We start from the raw sequence: 22776 nt of genomic DNA on the forward strand, positions 1-22776 counted from the left end.
AAACAGCGTTGGAGATGTTTGACATACTCACGTGTGAGTGTGTGCGTTGACTGCGATCTAACCTGTCGCTTTACAGAACTGGCGAATCTAGTGTGACTTTGTATCAGTTCAGAGGTAGTTTTGCAGACCCTCCCCAGTTGACATAGCTAAACTGTGGCTTATTTCAACCGTGAGGAAGACCTCCACGGCCTTTGCCAACTCCGCAAACTGACTTCTAGAGCTTAAAGATGCCGTAAGTTGATATGATATATAAGAACAAAGATAACCCACATTTTTGTCATTCCAAACCATGTAGGAGAGAATAATGTCCGAAGAAATCAGGAACTTTCCAAAGAGGACACATATTCTTTACTAAATCAGGGTGAGAGATCAGATCTCCCAACTTGTACCCCAGTTTTACATTAGTCTATTAACTTTTCACATGACTTTTGTTTATGTGTAGCCCTGGTTCTTGTCCGGGAATTCAGCCAGCTCAGGATACACACCATCCCCTAAGCAGGTCTTCGCTTTTTTAGTGCTTTAGACTTCCGAGGTGCCGCTGAAGCTGCTGTGATGGGTACCCACTCCTGGGCTGGCTGCTATCCTCCTGACTGGAAGGCTGCCTCCCGCATCTGAGTGGACCTGGTCTGCATAGATATTGGAAGTCTTCCATGAACGGCCACCTGCAGAAAGCACTCTGTGTGCAAGAGAAGGTTCTAAGGAGAGAACCGGTGGGGGCAAAGCCTCCCACACTGGAGCTCTCGCCCGGTGTCCTTCCTAGGGAACAGGTACATCACTCTCACACCTTACGTGGGGTTCCACGGAAGCAAGCTCGTCAATCATTCTTTTGATAGGACAGAAGCCAAAAACTCCAGAAGCTCTCAGTGTGCAAATAGAAAATGCTAAATGCTGCTCTAGACCATGTTACTGTGAGTGAATTGTGTTGGGTAAAAAAACTTACAGCTGTCAAGCCATAAAAGCCTGTTAAAACATTTAACAAAGACTGTACTTTTGTGTATGCTGGAAGGATAAAGATTGTAGTATTTTTGGGCTTTCCTATTCAGGTCACAGGATATATTCCATTTTCTTGTAGACATTAAAATATATAAAAGAGATAGGCCGTATTTTCAAAAAATCTGACTTCATCTTCTAAGGAAGAAAACCTAACAATGATAAGGCAGCCAGCTTAATCAGGACCAAGGAAAAGCAAGAGCCTGGACTAAACACATGCACAATCGTAATTATTTTTACAAGACGCCTCTCGCATCAACATTCTCGTTCCTCCTCATGTTTTAGATTTTACTATAATTACATAAAATTTTAGTTTTTGATTTTCTCATTTTTTCCTTATGTCATTTTACTTCTGGTCAACAACAAAAGTAGCCGGAATGATGTTGAAACTCAAGAGATAACTAGAGATGATCACTTTATTCATCTTCAGGTGAGTTATTTTTCTACTTTCTGATCAATTTCTGGACACTGATGATAAAACATGGAAAAATACTTTTATTTACTATGCCTCCTAAATGTTTTTGAGACACCTCAAATGTTGTCACCTGCAGCTCATAATGAATGCAGGGCATGTTTATGATACAAATATAGTTCTTCTAAAGAGAACTCCTGTTTTTATTTTCGAGTTGTTCTTCGTCTGGGGGATGATCAGTGGGAGACCGCACTTCATAAGGTCTGCCGTGGTTTCCCCCGTCATCATCCGACGTGTTGCACCAGCGCGTTTTGCTGTTTGAGCCGTGCCACCGACCCCTTACAGGGCATCTGCCACGGGCACCTCCTCCAGCCAGTGTACCGAGACTCAAGAGAGTCCGGGAACCAGGGAATAGCTGTAATAACAAGTATCGTGAATTGCATCGTACTGTGTGCTAGGTGGGTTTAAGAGATAATTCATCTCAGATGGGTGAGTGCGACCAATATGGCTTATTTATGATGTTTAACTGATTTCATCTTGCCATGGAGTCTATATTCCCATTGATGGTTGAAGCAAAAATAACGTTTTTCTCAGTTGAAGGCAACAGTCTTTTTCTGGATTGAAACTATCCCTTTTTGAAAAATTGAATTTCCGAATCCATCAACTCAAAACTCAGATTATTTACTGGGCTGTTTCCTCTTTGCTCCTTCTTCCAAAGTAGGTGACTGGTAGTAAGACAGATGTGATGGCTTCCTGGAGTCAGGGGCAGGGACCACACATCATCGAGGCTGTCACGTTTTGTTGCATCTGCTTGACCTCATTTAGTGGCCTAGCTGCTCTCACCTGGACTCTGGGCCAAGGCCTCAGTCCTCCCTGCACCCACTGCTGTGAGGCCAGCTTAGTCATGCCCCAGGGCATGGCCAAGGCGGAAGTCCCCATCTGCAGCTGGCTTTGTCCCCCCTTCGCATTCATGTAAGATTCAAGCAAGTACCCACCGCCCCCTGGCCCCTGGCTTAGACTGTCCACCCACAGCAATCTTGGCTCTGAGATCACCTTGTATCTCACCTTGATGGTCCCTTGGTGGCCTCAGCTCTCAGCCACCCTCCTCAGCAGGCGCACCCGGGAACTTCCATTGCCTGAAACACGGAAAAGCATTCTGCCTGAAGCCACACTGTCGTATATCCTTTGAGGTCGAACATCACCTTGGTGCAGAGCACTCTATAAGGCCTCCTCCCAGAGCCTTCCTGTTAGGAAGCAGGTGCAAACTCCTCTGCTCTCTGACTCAGTTCTGCCTCCATCCCAGCCACACCCACCACTGACAGGTGGAACCCCCTCCCCAGGAAGGGAGAACCAAAACCGCTTCTCCTGGCGGGGTACATTGACAGAGCCTTATACTTTCTTCTCCTGATGCTGAGAACGTTCTCTCCCTATCCTGAGGTCTCTCCACCTGCACTCGATAATTAAACTCTTGGTTCAGGTCTCAAGGTCTTATTTTGGTTTTTATTAAGTAGAAGACGCTTTTGCAATTTAGATATCTCTTGTCTATTAACACACACACACACTATATATATATGTATATGTGTGTATATATATACACACACACACACACGTGTGTGTATATATATGTTAAAACTCAAGAGATAACTAAAGATGATCACTTTATTCATCTTTGGATGAGTTATTTTGAGTTTTATACACGCACACACACATAATTCTTTGCATCAGAGAAGTCCATTGTCAATATTCAGTTGAATTCTGATCTGGCAAAGTTTTCTCCTGTTCCCTATAATTTACATATAGTATTCTGAAAATAAAGTAGAAACTCATGCCTTTCCAGTCTGTTTGATAGGACATTACCTAATGCTACCCTTTCAGAAGGCCATACTTAATTGGTGAGACGGGTGATTCTGGGGTAAGTGATGTCTTGCTGTGTCAGGAGGCAAGAAAGCTGTCAAAAACTAATACAATTGTGTAAAGAGAAGCCCCTTCCCATTGGCCAAAAGTATGACAATTTCAACATCAAAAACAGCAGTTATTATAGCATATTAGTGCACATTGAATGAATGAAAATACATGAGTCCATAATGAAACTCACAAAGCAAAATCTAGGGAAATACTTCTATATGTAAATCAACTCATTACATTAAAAATTTGACAGTGAAGGGCAATCATGAGTTACCTTCTGTTTCCAATATGAACTGCATTTGGGATAATGCAATGGCAGAGTTGATGAGAGAAAGCTCTATTTTAAAAGAAAAAAAAGGTCATCAGTAATATAGAATAAATGATAGAATTAGAAAATCAACATTGGATGCATAGTTAATGCAGATCTGGACATTGTTGTAAGGGAGGAAAAGCAGCTGTACAATGGAAGGATCATATGTTTAATCTCTTAACCCACTGTCAACGTTAGCATCAGCAATGGTAGGTCGACCCGGCTTTATGCACACAGCATCACTTAAGATGAAGTCTAACCCCATATGTCTAATTTGAATTTATCAAACCTTTAGATCTGACTTTCAGCTTACAGGAAATATGGGAGATAGAGGAAAAACAAAATGACTCCACGAGAAAACACCCAGACACGCCCAGACAATGAAGTATAGTATTTAACAATAACTGCATGTCAATGCGGCAGATTAGAAGCAACCTAAAAAAGGCAACAAGGTACAATGAATGGCCCTTGCCTGGATCCCGAATACTTAAGCTAAAGACACTGTTGGAGCAACTGAGTAAACTTGGACATGGACTAGGTATTAGATAAGACGAAGATTCACTGAAATGGGAACCTGGAGCTCATTAACTGATAAAAAAAGTGGCTATAAAATTATGTGAAACAGATAGTTTCATTTTAGGTGCGCATGTGTATATATAGAGAGAAAATACATGAATTATATTCAATAATGTGTTTACTGTGCTAATTTCTGGATGGTAGAGACATGGTATTTTAATTATTAAATTTCTGCTCATGTGAGGATCATGTAGTAAGACCTGAAGAATATATTTATTAGTTTTTAAATAGCCTTTAAATAAAAGAGATAGTTTTTTTTTTTTTTTTTTTTTTTTTTTTTTTTTCCCCGAGATGGAGTTTTGCTCTTGTTACCCAGGCTGGAGTGCAATGGCGCAATCTTGGCTCACCGCAACCTCCACCTCCTGGGTTCAGGCAATTCTCCTCCTCAGCCTCCTGAGTAGCTGGGATTACACGCATGCGCCACCATGCCCAGCTAATTTTTTGTATTTTTAGTAGAGATGGGGTTTCACCGTGTTGACCAGGATGGTCTCGATCTCTTGACCTCGTGATCCACCCGCCTCGGCCTCCCAAAGTGCTGGGATTACAGGCGTGAGCCACCGCGCCCGGCCCAGTTTTATATATTTATCATGTGCAATGTGATGTTTTGAAATATGTATACATTGAGGAATGGTTAAATCAAGCTAATTAACATACGCATATCCTCACAGAGTTGTCATTTTGTGGTGAGATCACTTAAAATTTACTCTCTTAGCATTTCTAAAGAAGACAATGTATTCTTATTAACTGTAATCACCATGTTTTGCAAGAGCTCTCTTTAGCCTGTTCCTCCCATCTAATTGAATCTTCCTAACCTATGACCAACGTAGGGGAAAGGCTGTGTGACATTGGTGTAGGCGACGATTTTTCTGTTGTTGTTATGACCCCAAAAGCACAGGCAACAAAAGCAAAAATAATAAATGGGATTACATCAAACTAAAAAGCTTCTGCACAGCAAAGGAAACGATCAACTAAACGATGTCTTCCGACGTAATGACCGCACACTACGGCGGCATGGCGTTTTCACAGTTGCTGGAATGCAATCACACACATTTCCCCACTTGGTTTAATTGTTTCTCTATGAAGTAGACAGAGCAACCATTACCGAACCTGTTTGTCATATGTATATAGAGAACCAGATGGCTTAGTGACTCTGTTAGTTATCCATTGCTCCATAGCAAATGTCTTAGCCTAGTCAGGCTGCTACAGTCAAATACTATAAATAACAAAAATTAATTTCTCACAGTCCTGGAGGCTGGGAAGTCCAAGATCAAAGTGCTGGCAGGTCCTCTTCCTGGTTTGTAGATGGCACCTCCCCACTGTGTTTTCATGTGGTGGAACGGGCAAACAAGCTCAATGGATTTTATTTTATAAGGGCACCAATCCCATTCATGAAGGCGACATCCTCATGATGTAATTACCCCCAAAAGGTCCCACCTCTGAATAATATCACCTTGGAGTTTAGGATTTCAGCATACAAATTGGAGTGCGGGGGACACAAAGATGTAGGCCATAGCAAGGAATTACCCCTGAATTTACTGACTTAAAAAAACAAGCATATATTGTTTCTCACAGTTTCTGAGGTTTAGGAAGTCAGGAGTGGCTTAGTTGCGTGGCCGTGTCTCAGGGTCTGCTATGAGATTCCTATCCAGATGCTTGCTGTAGTTACATCACCTCAAGTTTTACTGGGACTGGAGGAACTGCTTCTAAGGTGGCTCATGGCACATGGCTATTGTCAGGAGGCCTGCTGAATGTGGAGGCTGGCCCTCCCCAAAGCAGGTGGCCCAAGAAGCAAGGAAGCTACCAAGTCAGAAGCTGCAGTGTCTTTAGAACCTGGTCTCAAAGTGACACCCTCTCACTTCTGCTGCATTCTGCTGGTCACACAGACCAACCCCCCTGTGCAATGTGGAAGGAGTGAACACCAGGAGGTGGAGGTCGGGTGCCAACATGAGTGGGCTCCCACATTTAAGGTCATTGTCACACTCAAGGTTATGCCAGCTGGCAAAACTAGAAGAAACTAAAGCCCTGTCTTCTGAGCACAGACTGGAAGATTTTCATTTCACTCAGACTTTTCATTAAAGGACCTTAGCCTCTTTAAATATAGAAGGTTTTTTTTTTCTTCAAAATTTTTCTTTGCAAAGTGACATATTTACTGCAGTATTTGTATGACATCACTAAACACAGAGTTGGGAATCCAACCAGCTCTTTCAAGCAAGAGTGTGTAAGCATGAGTGGGCCCCAGCATACTACGGGCAGTTTATTATAAGTTCATTATAAGTACATTATAAGTTCTGCTACATTATAGCAGAACTTGTAATGTAATGTATGTATTTCTACATTAAAAACTGTAGAGTTTATGGGAAAATGGGGTTAGGGACACAACATTCAAAAACTTTATTAGTATCAAAAAATAAAAGGTGAGTAGCCCAATAAAAATGGTAGCACACATAGCTATACATGTCAACTGTTTAAGAAATCCATAAATACTACAATAAAGATGTCACTTTGAAAAGATCACCTTGAGAAAGACCTGGAGTTTGCTTGTAGGAGTGAGTGCCCCATGCCTGGGGGCCCACCATGCCCACCTCCCTGTCTGCAAGAGGAAGAGAACCAAAGAGTTCCCAAGAGAAAAAGAACAGAAAACTGAAGGAAACATACAAAGTAGCTGAGATTCAGGAGGAGAAGTTAAAGAGAAGGTGATAGGGTTTGGCTGTGTCCCCACCCAAATCTCATCTTGTATTGTAGTTCCCATAATCCCCATGTGTCCTAGGAGGGACCTAGCGGGAGGTAATTGAGTCATGGAGCTGGTTACCCTCATGCTGTTCTCCCGACAGTGAGTGAGTTCTCACAAGATCTGATGACCTTAAGAGGGGCTTTTTCCCATTTTTATTCAGCACTTCTCCTTGCTGCTGCCATGTGAGGAAGGAGGCGTTTGCTTCCCCTTCGCCATGATTGTAAGTTTCCTGAGGCCTCCCCAGCCATGCTGAACTGTGACTCAATTAAACCTATTTCCTTTATCAGTTACCCAGTCTTGGGTATGTCTTTATTAGCAGTGTAAGAACAGACTAATATGGAAGAGAAGACACAGAACTGTGCGGCCAGGTTAGTGGCAGGAAGGGCCGTCGCTTGTGTTGTTTTGAACTGCGGGTAGGAGTGTGCGATGGATAATTTTAGGTGTCATCTTGAATGGGTTAGGTGGTGCCCAGATCACTGGTAAATCATTATTTCTGGATGGGTCTACAAGGACATTTCCAGAAGAGATTAACATTTGAATCTAAACACTGAGTAAAGAAGATCTTTCCTCACCAACATGGCAGGCATCACCTGACTCACTTAAGTCTCCAGTAGAATGAAAGGGTGGAGGAAGGGTGAATTCACTCTCTTTGTATCATCTCAGACATTCGTCTTCTCTGGCCCTGAAACACCAGTTTCTCTAGGTTCTCAGACCTTTGGACTCTGTACTTATGCCAGTGGCCTCCCAGGTTCTCAGGCCTTTGATCTCAGACTTAAGATTTTTATACCACCAGCTCTCTGGTTCTCAGGCCTTTGGACTCAGACTGAGTTACAGCATCAGTTCTCCAGAGTGTAGGCAAAACCCTAAAACCCGAGAGAGAGTAGTGATAGCAGGTCCTTGTCCTGATGAAATGCATGTGTGTGGGATTTATCCTTCCCACAACATTTACCTGGCTTCTGAACAACAAAGTGATGCCTGAGCAAACTGACATTGACATGACACTCAAACTGTTCCCTAATTTACCAATCACAGTGGAACAAATCCTCATTTTCAGAAGAAGTGTTATAGCAGAATGGGCTGTACTTACACCCTGGAAATTGGCAAACACCGTAAATCGGGCCTTTCCTCCTGGAAAATCTTGTCACAAATACCTAGCAGCACACTGTTGAGGTTAAAGCACTCTATGCAGGTTGGTATATAATAGTTCCTAAGAATGATCAGAATTAGCAGCACTTTTCCCAAGAAGAAGACCCGTGGGATTTGAATGGAATGAGCTGAAACTGGGAACAGAAAAGGCAAGGGCAGGTGAGTAGAGGCCTGAGAGCGGGGGCAGAGCCGTGAGCCCAGGCAGGCACACACCGCAGGACCCACTGTCCACAGTGGGTGGCAGCCAGCACAGGTAGGCACACACTGAACACATCTCCCTCAACGGCCTCCTTCTGGGGGTGCAAAGAGGCACTAAAGATGATGTGTCACAAATTATCAACATCCTTAGTAACTATTTTCAAGGCAGAAACAAAACAGGGAATGATAAGAAACTTCAGGGAGACTATTTTGTGAAGGTGTGTGTGTGTGTGTTTGTGTATACATATATACACACATACACGTATGTACACACGCACCTTCACAAATTAAATATATATATTTAAGATATATATAATAAATATATATAGTCATAAACTGACATTTTTAATTCCCCTTCTACCCCAGCACACGTATGGTATACTACAGCACACATGGCTGTTGGCAGCCCTAGCTGGAATATTCAATAAATGAGGCAGTAGCAGACATTTGCTGAACAAAGCTTTTATGAGAAAACCCCAAATGTGCATGTTTTGAAGGTGCTTGCCAATCATGCATGAGGGTCAGAGTTGTGTCCAGGAGTCACTGTCCTGATGGCCTTGTGAGATGATGGCTATATGGAGAGGAACAATGACTGAGGCCAGGTGCATCCCAAGTGGCTTCTGCACCTGGAGTGCCCAGGGAAGACCTTGGTGCTGGGGGATATTTGGGTCTGCTCTTAAAGAAGGGGTGAAATGGCGGGAGACGGGGGATGGCCTGAGGGTGAAAGATGGTGCATTAGGCTATTCTTGCATTGCTATAAAGAGACATTTGAGACTGGGAAATATATACAGAAAAGAGGTTTAATGGACTCACAGTTCTGCATGCCATACAGGAAGCATGGTGCTGGCATCTGTTCAGTTTTTAGGGAGGCCTCAGGAAGCTTACAGTCATGACAGAAGGCAAAGGAGGAGCAGGCACATCACATGGTAAAACCAGGAGCAAGAGAGAGTGGGGGAGGGAAGTATTACACACTTTTAAATGACCAGATCTTGTGAGAACTCTATTTGGAAGACAGCACTGAGCCGTGAGGGACCCACCTCCATGAGCCCAACATCCTCACCAGGCCCCATCTCCAACATTGCATGTTAAAATTCAACATGAGGTTTGGGTGGAGACAAGTATCCAAATGATGTCAGGTGGGCCAAGAGGCAGGGAGCATTTTCAAATGACCGGAGTCCGTCTGTTTAGACAGAGAGTTCTACCTCTTGAAGACAAGGCCTTAACAGCCACAGAAACAGATTTTCATTGATTTCAGAAAGGCCCAAGTCAAATTTTTTTCCTTCGGATATAGTATTAATGAATTATGAAGCGCTCCCATCTGCCAAGCCTCGTTCTAAGTGTTTTACTGGTATCATCTCATTTAATCCTTTCAACAACCCTATGGGGTGTGTAAATGTTACTATACCCATTTATACAAGGAAACGGAACCTAGAAGCTTCAGTAACTTGCGTAAGGTCAGAGTATTGCATGTGAGATGTGGGCCCGAATTCCGGACAGACTTCAGAGTCTGAGCTCTTAACTGTCTCTCTGGGCTGCCTCCCCTACTGTGCTCTGTAGCAAGAAATGTTGAAGTGTACATGCAGCAGTCCTGAAGTTGATGGTGGGTTACGTTTCTTCTAAAGGCACTATGGAGATGAAATAATTTCAGTTCTACCAGTGTTTTTCATAGAAACGTGGCTATTACAGCATAAAAAGTTGGAGAAAATTTACCTTTATTTCCAGATTCCTTCAGTGATAAAGGCTGCTGAATTGTGCATATTATTGGTTCATTTTCCACAACTAATCACATTTCACTTTATTCAAGACCTTTTAAAAATGGGACTGCCGGCTGAGGGTAGAAGGGGCGGACAGGCACGGGCCCTGGAGAATTCACAGGCAGGCACAGGCCAGAAGGCTCCCAGGAAAGAGGAAGCACCCCCCAGAAAGGAGTATTCTGTGGGTTCCAGGCAGCCGCGACTGCACGCCCACGTGCACCAACGCTGCCAGTGTGAACAGAAGCGGAGCCGGGAGAGCGCCAGGCTGCACCGGAGATGCATCACAATGAAAAACCGCGCCAGAGCCTGGCGGGAAATTTCCGAGAGGGCATGTCTCAGAAGCAGGGCTGTTGTTTCCAAGAGGTTCCAGTTTCAAATATGAAACCACCGTGGTTGATGTTCTTTGATTTTACTTTATGCTTAGCCTGGTTGTTGGCAGGTAGCTGCCTGTGCCTGTATGCGCCCTTGATTAGTTTCCACTGCATGTGTTTTAATACAGTGCTCCTTTTCCCACATTATTTGGGCCAAGTCTGTCTGCAAAGATTCAGTTTAATACAAATTTGAGTCTAGGTGCTATAGCCTGGAAATGTACTAAAGACACTACAACGTATTGCTGAAAGAATCTTTATTCTGAACGCAAAGCAGACACCTCGTAAAAAATTCTGGAGTAATAAAACAAGCAAGACTCATGTGCTCAGTTTTGGGGATGCTCCAGTTTAAAGGCTTAGTCATTGCCATGGTGTGAGGTTTACCCGTTGCCCCCCTCACACAGATGTGGGATTGTGGAGAGCTGAGAGTCATATGACCTCTTCTGCTGCCCAAGAACTTGGGGTGAGTGGTAATTGGAGAAATCAACGTGTTCGGCTACAAAGCAGGCTTCCATGGCTGGAGCGCGGTTCTGTGGGAGTCTCCACAGAGATCTTAGGGCAGAAACAAGAACAAGGACTTTGGGAGGCTCCTGTGAGTAGCCAAAAGGTTCTGGAGTCAGGCAGCCTCAGGTCACAAAGCCAGTCCTGTGGGCTAGGAGTTGTGGAAGCATAAAAAAGTGACTGCAACTCCAGCAAGATCCTTTCCTTTCCTGCATCTCCTTCCGACGGGTTTTTGGAGGACAACGCAATCCGTGCCACGGGTCAAACGCTCTTCTAACAAACGATGTGCAGATACTGCTTATTTTGCAGGAATACAAATGTCAGAAGAAACCAAGTCATATTCATTTAAAGCAGGGTGACAGGTGCACCAGAATCTCGGAAATCACTAAAGAACTTATCCGTGTAACCAAAAAACACTGAAATAAAATTAAACTATTGAAACAAAATGTAAAAAAATATTAAAAAGTCCCCAAAAATTTAAAGCAGTTCAGCCATTTCATTTCTTCCTTTATACAATTGTATCTAGAAATTTATTACATGTATATAGGCAAACATTTTAACAAATGTAACAATGTGAGGTTGCGTAACGCTGCTTACTGATTTACAGATATAAATACAACCACAGAGAGGCACACATGCAGGTGCCCCGGTCCTGTACAATTTCACCACCTGGACTTGCTATCTGAACTCAAGAAGAAGAGGTTTTGGAGAGAAAGGGATACTTGCATACACGGATGTGTACATAGCTTTTGGGTTATGGTTTGTCTTCCAAAAGAAGGATATTATACATGGTTCCTGCATCTTGGCTCAACCAGATAGCACTTCCTAGAAATCTTACTAAGTCAACTGGTATATTCTAACTAATTCTTTGTGCTGGTTACATATTCTGAGGTGTAGAAGTGTAGCGACACCACACTTTATTCAGCCGCTCTCCTATTGATGGGCACTTATGTTATTTCCAGTTTTTTGATGCTATCAACAGTGCTGCAATAAATATTGTTGCACATATGTCCAATTTACTAAAGATTTTATTTCTCCAAATAGAATTGTATTTTTCATCTCCAAATAGAATTTTATTATCTCCAATTTCATTTAACCTGTCCTTCCACACACATAGTCAGGTCATCAACCTGATTATATGTAGGGGGTGTGTGTGTGTGTGTGTGAGTGCAGGTGTGTGTGTGTGTTGTTTTGTTTATTTTTGTTTTATTTCTGATGTTGTTTTGCTCGCTAGACTCTGAACACTCCAGGACTTCTTTAAATCTATTTCTTGAGTAAGCACTTGACAAGAGGCCAGGGCCCAGTGTTCTAGAAGACATCAGTCCAGGCCCCCTCACTGAAGGAAGCCCGGGTGGGTTTTCTGGGGTTCACATGGGGACCTGACTGGTATCCCAAGGATAAGGGCCCTGTTGTCCAGTGAGCACTGGGGCCCAGGTGCCCTCAGCTGAAAGTCATCCAAGATTAGTAACATTCCAGCCAAATTCCATTTTATTGCCTTATTTCATTTAAAATTGCATGTATAATATGGATAAGCTATAAACAGAACAGCCATTTTAATGAAAACAACAGGAGATATGAGTGGATGTTGCCTTTATTCTAGTTGGAGACAACCATATTTACACAACTTGTTCGGAGATGCTCACAATGGTCAATGGACTCCACGCTACGGCTCCATGAAGCAGTGTTTGCTGCAGGTGACAGAGCCGCTCTGGTCGCCCACAAGCTGCTCTGCTGGTGACCTGGTTTCACAAGGTTGTTTTACCTTGGGTTACTGCTGTGTTCACAGTTGCGCTTCGAGAATGCCAAAGTTCATTGCTCTGTTTGCAAAGATGTTTGGCTTGTTGGGGAGATAAAATACAATATATTTAGACTTTAGATATTGACAGTCCAGTTTTTGACTTCTGAAGTCTTTGTAGAGAGAGAGGAAGAGGGAGAAATTGACAGAGGACCCTCCTGTGCTGTGGGGTCTGTGCTGATATCTGGATTTTTAAAAAGCATTTATTATCAGGCTTCATACAGAAGGAACTGTTTTGTAGAGCTCTGAATTTAGGCTTTGACAGGTAAGAATGTCTGAAATGAACAAGACTAGTTTGGTTAGCTTTTATTAGAAGGCCAGTTTGTAGGTCCTTAATTGTATCCTGTTTATAGAACTGGATTGTGTGTGTGTGTGTTTTGTGTTTGTGATTTGCTCTTTTGACAGGTTTTGTGCAACTGACAACAGCTCTTTCTCAGCTTGTTTTTCTCTAGTGGACAAAATGTTCACTGTTAATTTATTCTGTTGACTCTTCATTCATTCAACAAATATTTGTTCAGCCCTACTATGCGCCAAGCACTGTCTGGCCTGTAAAGATGTCAAGACATGTGCCCACTCTTCCAATAAATATTTCTGTTATAAGTTGTAAAAATATTCAGTGACATAAAAGTAAGAAAGGTTCTATTAAGAACAGGTTGCTTTTAAAATATGTAAGTTTATTTTGGACGCAATATGAGACTGAATTCCAATGCAAAGTTGTTTTAAGAGAATGTGAAAATCTCACCATTCACCGACTTAGGAGAAAAGTTACTCTGAGAATTAATAGAAGCTGAATAAAAGAAGAGAGTTAAAATCTGCATGTTTGGAGGGAAAAAGGAAACAAAAGTCTTATTTAGTCTCAAGCAGGTGCCACCTGGACCCTTCCATATTCAGGATTAGACACGTGGCAATGGCATGTGGAGCCTGCTGGCCTAGCCCAGCGGGTTACAAGGCTCAGTTTTCCTCCAGCCCGCAAGGGGTGTCTGAGACCTCTGGGATGCTATGTAGCCTGCAAGCAGAACCGCCTCTTATGGGGCAAAACAATTGCCATGGTCACCCCTAACTCTATAGGGGAAGAACGTTGTCTAAGTGCAAGCAAATGGTCTTCCAGAGTTTGTCATGGTCACCCCTGAACTATACAGAGGAAGAACTTTGTCTCAGTGCAAGCAAACGATCTTCCAAAATCTGTACAAACAAGTTCCCAACAATATAAGCTGCAGGTAGCCCTAAGCAAACCATCTCTCCGATCACAGCAGGGATCTTATCTCACCTGCACGTTCCTTCCAAAGCAAAAATGCCTTTCTCAAAAGGACCGATGGAAGATACCTGAGAAGAGTGGCAATGATTCACACTATTGAGTTGAAAAGAGAGGATATTGGGAAACAGTGAGGCTCCCAGTTAGTCTCTAACCATTCTCCATCATCATTGACTGCCCTTCATTTGCCAATATGGTGAAATCTTGCTCCTACATTAAAATTTAGGAGGCACCATCTTCCTGGGCTGCAATCACCTCTCTCTTTCCTTTGTTTTCACAGGAAGATTCTCTTTGTGAATCTTTCCTGGTCCCACCACCCTGCCTGGCAGCTCCCCGCAACACACAATGGACACAGCCTGGAGGGCACAGCTGTCTCCTGGTGCCAGATCTGGTTGTCTAACACATGGGTGTGGCATTTGACCCTCATGAGCATCTGTTCTTTCTTCTTCTTCCTTCCCAAAAATCTTCCTTGGATTCCTTTTGTCCTGTTCGCTTTCTCCCTCTCTGCATTTATTATCTTGCTTTTTTCTCTGCCCATCTTAAATGAGGGTGATATCCACATTCTTCCCTTTCTGTTACCTCTCACTCCACATTCTCTCCATGGTTCATCACATTCCTCCCTCTGCCATCAGTAAAATGGATTTCACATCTCCAGCTCAAATGTCACCAGTTCTGCCTGAATGCAGCAAAGGCTCAGTGCACAAGGACTGCTCAAAACCCAACATGCTCCCTCCTTTTTCTGACTTCTGCTCTTCCCCACTCCCTGACCCATCTGTTTCTTTCCCTCATTATTAAAGTTATTACCGTCATCCAACTTTGATGAGTTTAAAACCTGGAATCCATCCAGTGTTCTTCCTTACATGCGTCATCTGTATCCAAATGACAACGGTCTTAGTTTGTTTTGTGCTGCTGTAACAAAATACCATAGACTTAGTAATTTATCAACAATAGAAATTATTTGGCTAACAGTTCTGGAAGCTGGGAAGTCCAAGAGCAAGGGACTGTATCTTGTGAGAAACTTCTTGCTGTGTCATGCCGTGGTGGAAGGTGTCACATAACAAGAGCCCAAAAGAGACGTCAAGGGGGCCAAATCCATTCTTTTTCTCAGGACCTTCTTCCAAAATCACTACCACACTCCGGATATAATGGCATCAATCCATTCACAGGGGCAGAGTGCTCAGGACCTCCTCACCTCTCAACACTATTGCGTTGGGAATTAAGTTTCCAGCACATGAGCCCTACTTTTGTTCTCCCAGTGAAAGGTCTCTCAGCCACACCCCCTCTCCTCCATTCCTGCTGTCCCTGCCATAATTTTAGTCCAGAATCATTTCTTGCCTGGATTTTGCCCACAATCTCCCTTTTCCTTAGAAATCTATCCTCCTCTCTAAGGCCAAAATGTTTTTGAATTCAAACTTGATCCTGTCTTTCCCCTGGTTAAATCCTTTAGTGGCCTGCCACTTGCTATGACAAAGTCCTCAGTGCCCTTTGTCATCCAGTGCCATCTCCTGTGCACAGACTTCCAGTTCTCTGATTATCTTATCTCTATGCCTTTGCACATGCATTTTCTTCCTTGGAGTAACTTCTTCCTACTTCTATCTTCTCTACACTACTTAGAGTCTTCTCATTCTTCAAAGAACCCAAAGATGTCCTCTCTTATGAGGTCTTCCACAGTCCTCTCTTGCTGGTAGAGATTGTTGTGCCTTTTCCTGTGCAACCTCCTATGTATCTGGTGGGCCCTTTCCATACTGTGTTACACTTACTGGTTTACAAGTCTGTACCCAGCAGTAGACTGTGAACTTCTTGAGGGGAGGAACTATGTCTGATAACTACGTTCTTTGTAACTTCATGGAAGCAGTGCCTAACACATAGGAATTTTTTGAGCCCCACGTTGCTGTTTTTTCACATGCTTGAATATGTGTTCTTGCATTAATAATGGAAATGATAGTGCCATTCCTGTCAACCTTACAGTTGACACTAAATGTGAGACTAAATGTGACAATGTGTATGAAAATGTTTCTCAGACTTAACATTTCTAACCCAAAGCAAGATATTAGTAGTAGTCTTGTTTTATCCTCCTTTCTGATTTTGAACAATAAACCACACTAGGAGCCCATCCAGGGCGTTGCGGAGAGTAGTGGGTGGAACAAAAGCCACAGATGAAAATTTCACTCTCCTAAGAACTGGGTAAGTATCCAGGAAGGCAGAATACTGGGTAGAGTATGCTTTCTTTGCTTTCAGTTAAGTCTTCATTCCAACGACCACTTGTTTATGGTAGTTTAGAAGTGCCTGCAGTAAAGCAAGATATGATAAATGCTAAATTAATTTTTTAAATGGTGCTGAGGGAAATAAAGAAAGTTGGATCCAGAGAGGTCTTATTTTTGTCACTAGTTTGAAATTGATGGTGGTATAGGCAAGTTGAAAGACGAAGCCAAAATTTCAGGCAAAATATCAAATCAAACTCAAGGCAATGACTCTGCCATCTTGGTGCAGCTAAAGATCCCCGAGGAATAAGGTGATGACAAATCTCAAAAGAGGTGATTGAGGCCAGGCATGGCGGCTCACATCTGCAACCCCAGCACTTTGGGCGGCTGAGGGGGGCAGAACACTTGAGATAAGGAACTCAAGATCAGCCTGGCCAACATGATGAAACATCATCTCTACTAAAAATACAAAAAAAAAAAGATCAGCCAGGCATAGTGGTGAGCACCTGTAATCTCAGCCACTCGGAGGCTGAGGCAGGAGAATTGCTTGAACCTGGAAGCGGAGGTTGCAGCAAGCCAAGATGGCGCCACTGCACTCCAGCCCGGGCATCGAAACGAGACTTCGTCTCAAAAAAGAAAAAACGGAGGCGATTGATGTTTCAAAATGAAAAATTGCAAACTGGAGCCGTGCTTGTGTCCCAGAGTTTATGTTCACAAACCGCTCGTGCTGTGCTGTGCCTGTGGCTGGCCCCAGGGTGCCCCTTAAAGCCGCTGTCTTGGTTCTGACCTTCTCCTGGCCACAGTTGGAAGGTAGCCTGAGATGTCTCCCGTATGCTTCCTTATTCTGGAATGTTGTGTTACATTTTTGTTGTGTATAAATTTTCTTCCTATACAAATGCTCGCCTAAAAATCCTGTACTGAAAGATCTGTATATTCTATGAAGTTTGGGCTGTAAAAACCCAGAAGCGTTCTGCTGACAATTCTTTCACCAGGGAGAGGTTCCCTGAGGGGTGCTCCTTTAATTAAGTATATTTTAAAATGAATTTTCAGGTCTCTGCTTTTCGTGTGAATTTGTATAAATGTTTATAAAAAATGAGAAGTGATGCTTTTTTTAAATTATATGTTTTCCCTAGAAGTGGGCATATATTTTTTAGGACATAATATAAAAGATTGACTGACTTGAGTTCCTTTGTCCTCCAGAGGTCTAGAATGAGAAACACTAGAATTCCCTGATCATATCCAAATGTATCAATGAATGGATGCGTGCTATGCTAGCTACCAGGCAAGGTGCTTAAAAAGAGAAGTAGGTTTTAGTTTCCCCATCAAGCTTTCCTCAGCCAGTTGTCTTCTCTCCCTGGAGACTGTGATCTTTCACCTTCTCCTCCTGGCCTGGTGCCCACTGACAACGCTGGGACTGTTGTAGGTCTTCTCATGTCTAGACACCCTGTAAAGCCATTTTTCCTTCTTTTGCTGCCCAACTAAACAGGTAGAGGGGACTTTACTGCAAGACTTGCTGCCTCCTGAGTGCTCCCCAAATAAAACTCCTAATATCTTCAGATCCTCAAACCTGGGGAGGGGTCTGTCATCTCCCCAGACCAGGACTCAGCCCAGGGGAGAGGCCTCTTTCAGGAGCCAATGGCCGCCTGGCTCTCTCTCTCCTCTTTGGTCCTGCCTCTGCCCCTGTCCTGAGAGAACTCTGTCTGGTCTCCTTGGAGGGGTCGTGGGAGGGGAATGCCTGGAGGTGGACAACCCACCATCCACCTGCTCTTGCACCAACGTCCTGAGTCTTTAAAGACTAAGCCGCTTGAAAACTCAAAACCAGTTCTCCCTCAAAAAGTCCAGCTCAGGCCAGGCATGGTGGCTTACATGTATAATCCCAGAACTTTGGGAGGCTGAGGCAGGTGTATCACTTGAGGCCAGGAGTTCGAGATCAACCTGACCAATATGGTGAAACTCCATCTCTACTAAAAATATAAACATTAGCTAGGCCTGGTAATGTTTACATGCCTGATTACATGCCTGTAATCCCAGCTACTTGGGAGGCTGAGGCAGAAGAATCGCTTGAACTCAGGAAGCAGAGGTTGCAGTGAGACGAGATTGCACCATTGCATTTCAGCCTGTGCAAAGAGGGCAAGACTCCGTCTCAAAAAAAAAAAAAAAAAATCCAGCTCTCACAAATCAAAACCTTTGGCTGTCCACACTATTATTCTGTTCCAACTTTTCACAACACAGATAAAAAAACTTAACAACTTTAAAAAGCCTTATTAACCTCAAGACTTGATGCGGTGCCATTCCTAGGCTGGTATTTATCATACTCTCCACCAAAGACAGAGGGTGGGAAGATGTGAACTTAGGCTGAGCGATGCTTGGAGAACCACTTCACCGGGTGGCTTATGGTTCCCTGTGTGGGGCTGCATTTCCTGTGACCAGCACTAGCTTGATGCTTTCTGCTTTTGTGACTGTTGTGACTGTTCACTTACACTTGCCAAGGCTGTGCTGTGCCTCGTGAGGGGACTCTGACCTCCCTGACATCTACCACCTGCCAGTGATGCCACAGGGTGTGGCCTCCTGGTGGTCCAGCTCGCCCTCCGTTCTCCTCATTCTTGGTTCTCAACAATCTCCTGGAAGTTTTTTCTCTGGATGCAGGAGGAGCGCCCCTGACACTGGACCACAGCCACACTTTGAAAGGAGAAGTGACTGTTGGAGAAGCGGCTCCTAGGAGAGCTGGGTCTTTGTCTGTTTTATTTTGTTTCTTTATAATAGAGACTTTTCACATATGACCTTTTCCGCCTAGACCCTTGCCTTCTCCCAGAGGTATGAGACAAGGAATGCAAATGTCAGCGACGACTTTTTAAGGTTGCAAGGAGCTAGTGCTGCACATAGAAAAACACTTTTAAACCTTACACACCTGGACTAGTTCCCACCTTCTTTCATGTTCACAGCTGCAGATAATAGGCACTCAATAAAATTTTATGACAAATCTGACAAATCACAGAATTATTTCTGCCTGAAATCCTTTGTGGAGTGAAGTGTGAGTGTAGGACACACGTGCAAACAAGCACAGACTCCAGGGCCCGTTCACTCTGGGGCAGCATGTAGCTCCTTCTCTTCCTTTTCGTTTTTCAGTAAATATGTGTTGAACATCTACTATATGCCAGTTACTATTCTAGACAGATGCGGTGTCTATTCTTGTGAACAGACACTGAAGAGATACGTGAATAAATAGGATTTCAAATAATAATGAGCACAGCTGAGGAACAGAACAAGGCGCTCACGAGTGCCTGGTCCAGCTGCGTCCCTAGCCAGGGTGGCAAAAAAGACCCCTGAGGTGGCCACACTTGAGCAGAGGCCGAAAGCACGGAAGGAGACCGCAGTGAGAAAGTGGACGGAAGAGGAGATGGACCAATTATTTTCTGCAATCAAGTCATATCGGAAATGCGCGAAGTCCTCATCTGATATTGCAGAGGCGCAGGGGCACGGGATGGTTCTAAAAGGCATCGCCAGTGCTCGGCGCTGTCTCACTGTAGTTCATGGGGCTGGCTGGTTCTCCCTGTGGTTGCTTCAGCTTCATCAGCACCACGGTGGCTTCCCATGTCCCAGGCTATGCCAGGCTGAAACTCCTGACCCTGCCAGGAGCCACAGTGAGGTGCTCCCTGTGTGTCCGTGAGCCAGGAGCCTTTCCCGTAGCTCCAGCCCTCACAGCCTCGCCCTGTTATCATGGGCAATTAAAGTGCTTAGGATTTTTTCACTTGAAATGTTCTGAATGCAAGTAAGTTGCTTTACGAAAGAACAGAAATCTGTTTCTTTCTGCCACTTGCTTCCATGCACAGCCAGCGCTTTCATCAGCGGCATTTGGGAAGGCGTGCACAGCACGGGCTTATTGGAACATTGGTGAAAGCAGACCTTCAGCATCTTTGGAAGAAAACAAAACTCAAGGAAAACGTCTGACTTGTGAAACTCGAGGCGACTCTGTGGACTGTGAATTCAGCAGGGAAACAACACACTGTTAATTTTCTCTCCTTATTTCTCTGTTTTCTTCTCTGACCCAGTTGGTCATGTCCATAGACCCAAAGACGGCAGGCAGAGGAAGGAAATGCCAGTGTGTGCTTCCTGCCTGCTGGGCGGCGCCCATACCCTCTCTCTTCTCTCAGGCCACTTGTCCCTTTTCTTCATGAAGCCCCCTGCTGGCGTCCTTGGCAGCTCCATGGAGGTGAAGAGGGCTATGAATTCTCTTCCTCCGCGTAACCCTCTAGGCTTCCTGGTGAACATGGAGAATAAACCATTTTCTTCATTTAATCAGTGACTCAGGGATCTGTGAACCTCCCCACCTGCCACCCTCATGCGTAGAGTGATGTGTGCCTGGTCATTAGGGAGCACACTCTTCCCACCTGGACGATGGCAGCTCTGACCCAGCCCAGTGCTAGGTGACCGGCATCTGCAGGGCCCATGCCACGGGCTGGGTCAGATTTTCCTGCGTGAACGCGGCCATGCATGGGGATGTTGCTTGGGGTGGTGAAGTTGGGTGTGTTTATCCAAATCCGGTAGGAATGGATCCTTCTAAGAAAATATGGTTTTGACTTCATGATTTCCCAGCAGCACGGAAAGCCCTGCACAGAGGGGGCTGCTAGCTGCAGGGGTAGGGGGACGTCGCGGCATCCAGCCCCACACAGTGCTCGTTCCGGTCCTGTGGGCAGCCTGGCTCAACCTGAGTTGCCACAATGATTCTCAGAGCCTTCGCAGCAACGTCGTATCATTCTATTCCAAGTACGGAACGTGTCCAGAACGTCAGGGCAAGAGAAATAATACTCCCTGCATAGGTATCCACTCTGCCTTCCTCAGAAGCAAACAAACACATCTAAGGAGGGAAAAGGCTCGACTCTGTGCATGATCCTTCTCCGTGTCCAGTCACTTCCCACATCATCCTCAAACCGACCACACTTGAGGACGCCTGCGTGCTTTGCGAGCATCTCGTTTTAGTTCTTTCGTTTTCTACACCAACCACCTCATTCACAGTTTACTGAACGCCTTCCGCTAGGCCACGAGTGAGGCTGTGGACTGAATTCATTTCTTGGTGAATGCTATTGTGTGCCTGGCCATGAGTTCTGTCCTCCCAACAACCCTTATGTAGGAGGTCTTGCTTTTTTTGTTTTTATTATTATATTTTAAGTTCTGGGGTACATGTGCAGAACATGCAGGTTTGATGCATAGTTATACATGTGCCATGGTGCTTTGCTGCATCCATCACCCCGTCATCTACCAAAGTGATTCCTCTTCTAGCCCCCCACCCCACAACAGGCCTCCCTCTATATGTGATGTTCCCCTCCCTGTGTCCGTGTGTTCTCATTGTTCAGCTCCCACTTATGAGTGAGAACATGTGGTGTCTGGTTTTCTGTTCTTGTGTTAATTTGCTGAGAATGATGGTTTCCGGCTTCATCCATGTCCCTGCAAAGGACATGGACTCATCCTTTTTATGGCTGCATAGTATTCCATGGCGTATGTGTGCCACATTTTCTTTATCTAATCTATCAATGATGGGCATTTGGGTTGGTTCCAAGGCTTTGCTATTGTGAACAGTGCTGCAATAAACATATGTGTGCATGTGTCTTTATAATAGAATGATTTATAATCCTTTCGGTATATACCCAGTAATGGGATTGCTGGATCAAATGGAATTTCTAATTCTAGGTCCTTGAGGAATCATCACACTGGCTTCCACAATGGTTGAACTAATTTACACTCTCACCAACAGTGTAAAAGTGTTCCTATTTCTCCACAGCCTTTCTAGCATCTGTTGTCTCCTTACTTTTTAATGATCGCCATTCTAACTGGCATTAGATGGTGTCTCATTGCGGTTTCGATTTGCATTTCTCTAATGATCAGTGATGATAAGCTTGTTTTGATATGTTTGTTGGCTGCATAAATGTATCCTTTTGAGAAGTTTCTGTTCATATCCATTGATCATTTTTTGTTGGGGTTTCTTTGGTTTTTTTTTCTTGTAAATTTGTTTAGGTTCTCTGTAGACTCTGGTTATTAGCCCTTTGTTAGATAGGTAGATTGGAAAAATTTTCTCCCATTCTGTAGGTTACCTGTTCACCCTGATGACAGTTTCTTTTGCTGTGCCGAAGCTCTTTAGTTTAATTAGATCCCATTTGTCTGTTTTGGCTTTTGTTGCTTTAGTCATGAAGTCCTTGCCCATGCCTATGTCTTGAATGGTATTTCCTAGGTTTTCTTCTAGGGTTTTTATGGCGTTAGGTCTTATGTTTAAATCTTTAACCCATCTTGAGTTAATTTTTGTATAAGGTATAAGGAAGGGGTCTAGTTTCAGCTTTCTGCATATGGCTAGACAGTTTTCCCAAAACCATTTATTAACTAGAAAACCCTTTCCTCATTGCTTGTTTTTGTCAGGTTTGTCAAAGATCACATGTTTGTAGGCTTGTGGCATTATTTCTGAGGGCTCTGTTCTGTTCCATTGGTCTATATATCTGTTTTGCAACCAGTACCATGCTGTTTTGATTACTATAGCCAGGTAGTGTGATGCCTCCAGCTTTTTTTTCTTTCTTTCTTTTTTTTTTTGCTTAGGATTGTCTTGGCTATGCAGGCTCTTTTTTGGTTCCATATGAATTTTAAGGTGGTTTTT

At 43.9% G+C, this 22776-nt stretch overlaps 1 protein-coding gene and 1 pseudogene across 3 annotated transcripts in view; both read left to right on the forward strand.

The window, feature by feature from the left end:
* PDE10A (phosphodiesterase 10A) overlaps positions 1-22776 on the forward strand; it is a 661629-nt gene that overhangs the window by 38589 nt on the left and 600264 nt on the right. The gene's annotated exons all lie outside the window — the stretch shown is intronic.
* LOC105717657 (putative transcriptional regulator encoded by LINC00473) lies at positions 651-10763 on the forward strand (annotated as a pseudogene).

Source organism: Aotus nancymaae, unplaced genomic scaffold, assembly GCF_030222135.1.
Source record: "Aotus nancymaae isolate 86718 unplaced genomic scaffold, 86718_ANA_hifiasm-v0.15.2.pri h1tg000040l, whole genome shotgun sequence".
NCBI lineage: Eukaryota > Metazoa > Chordata > Mammalia > Primates > Aotidae > Aotus > Aotus nancymaae.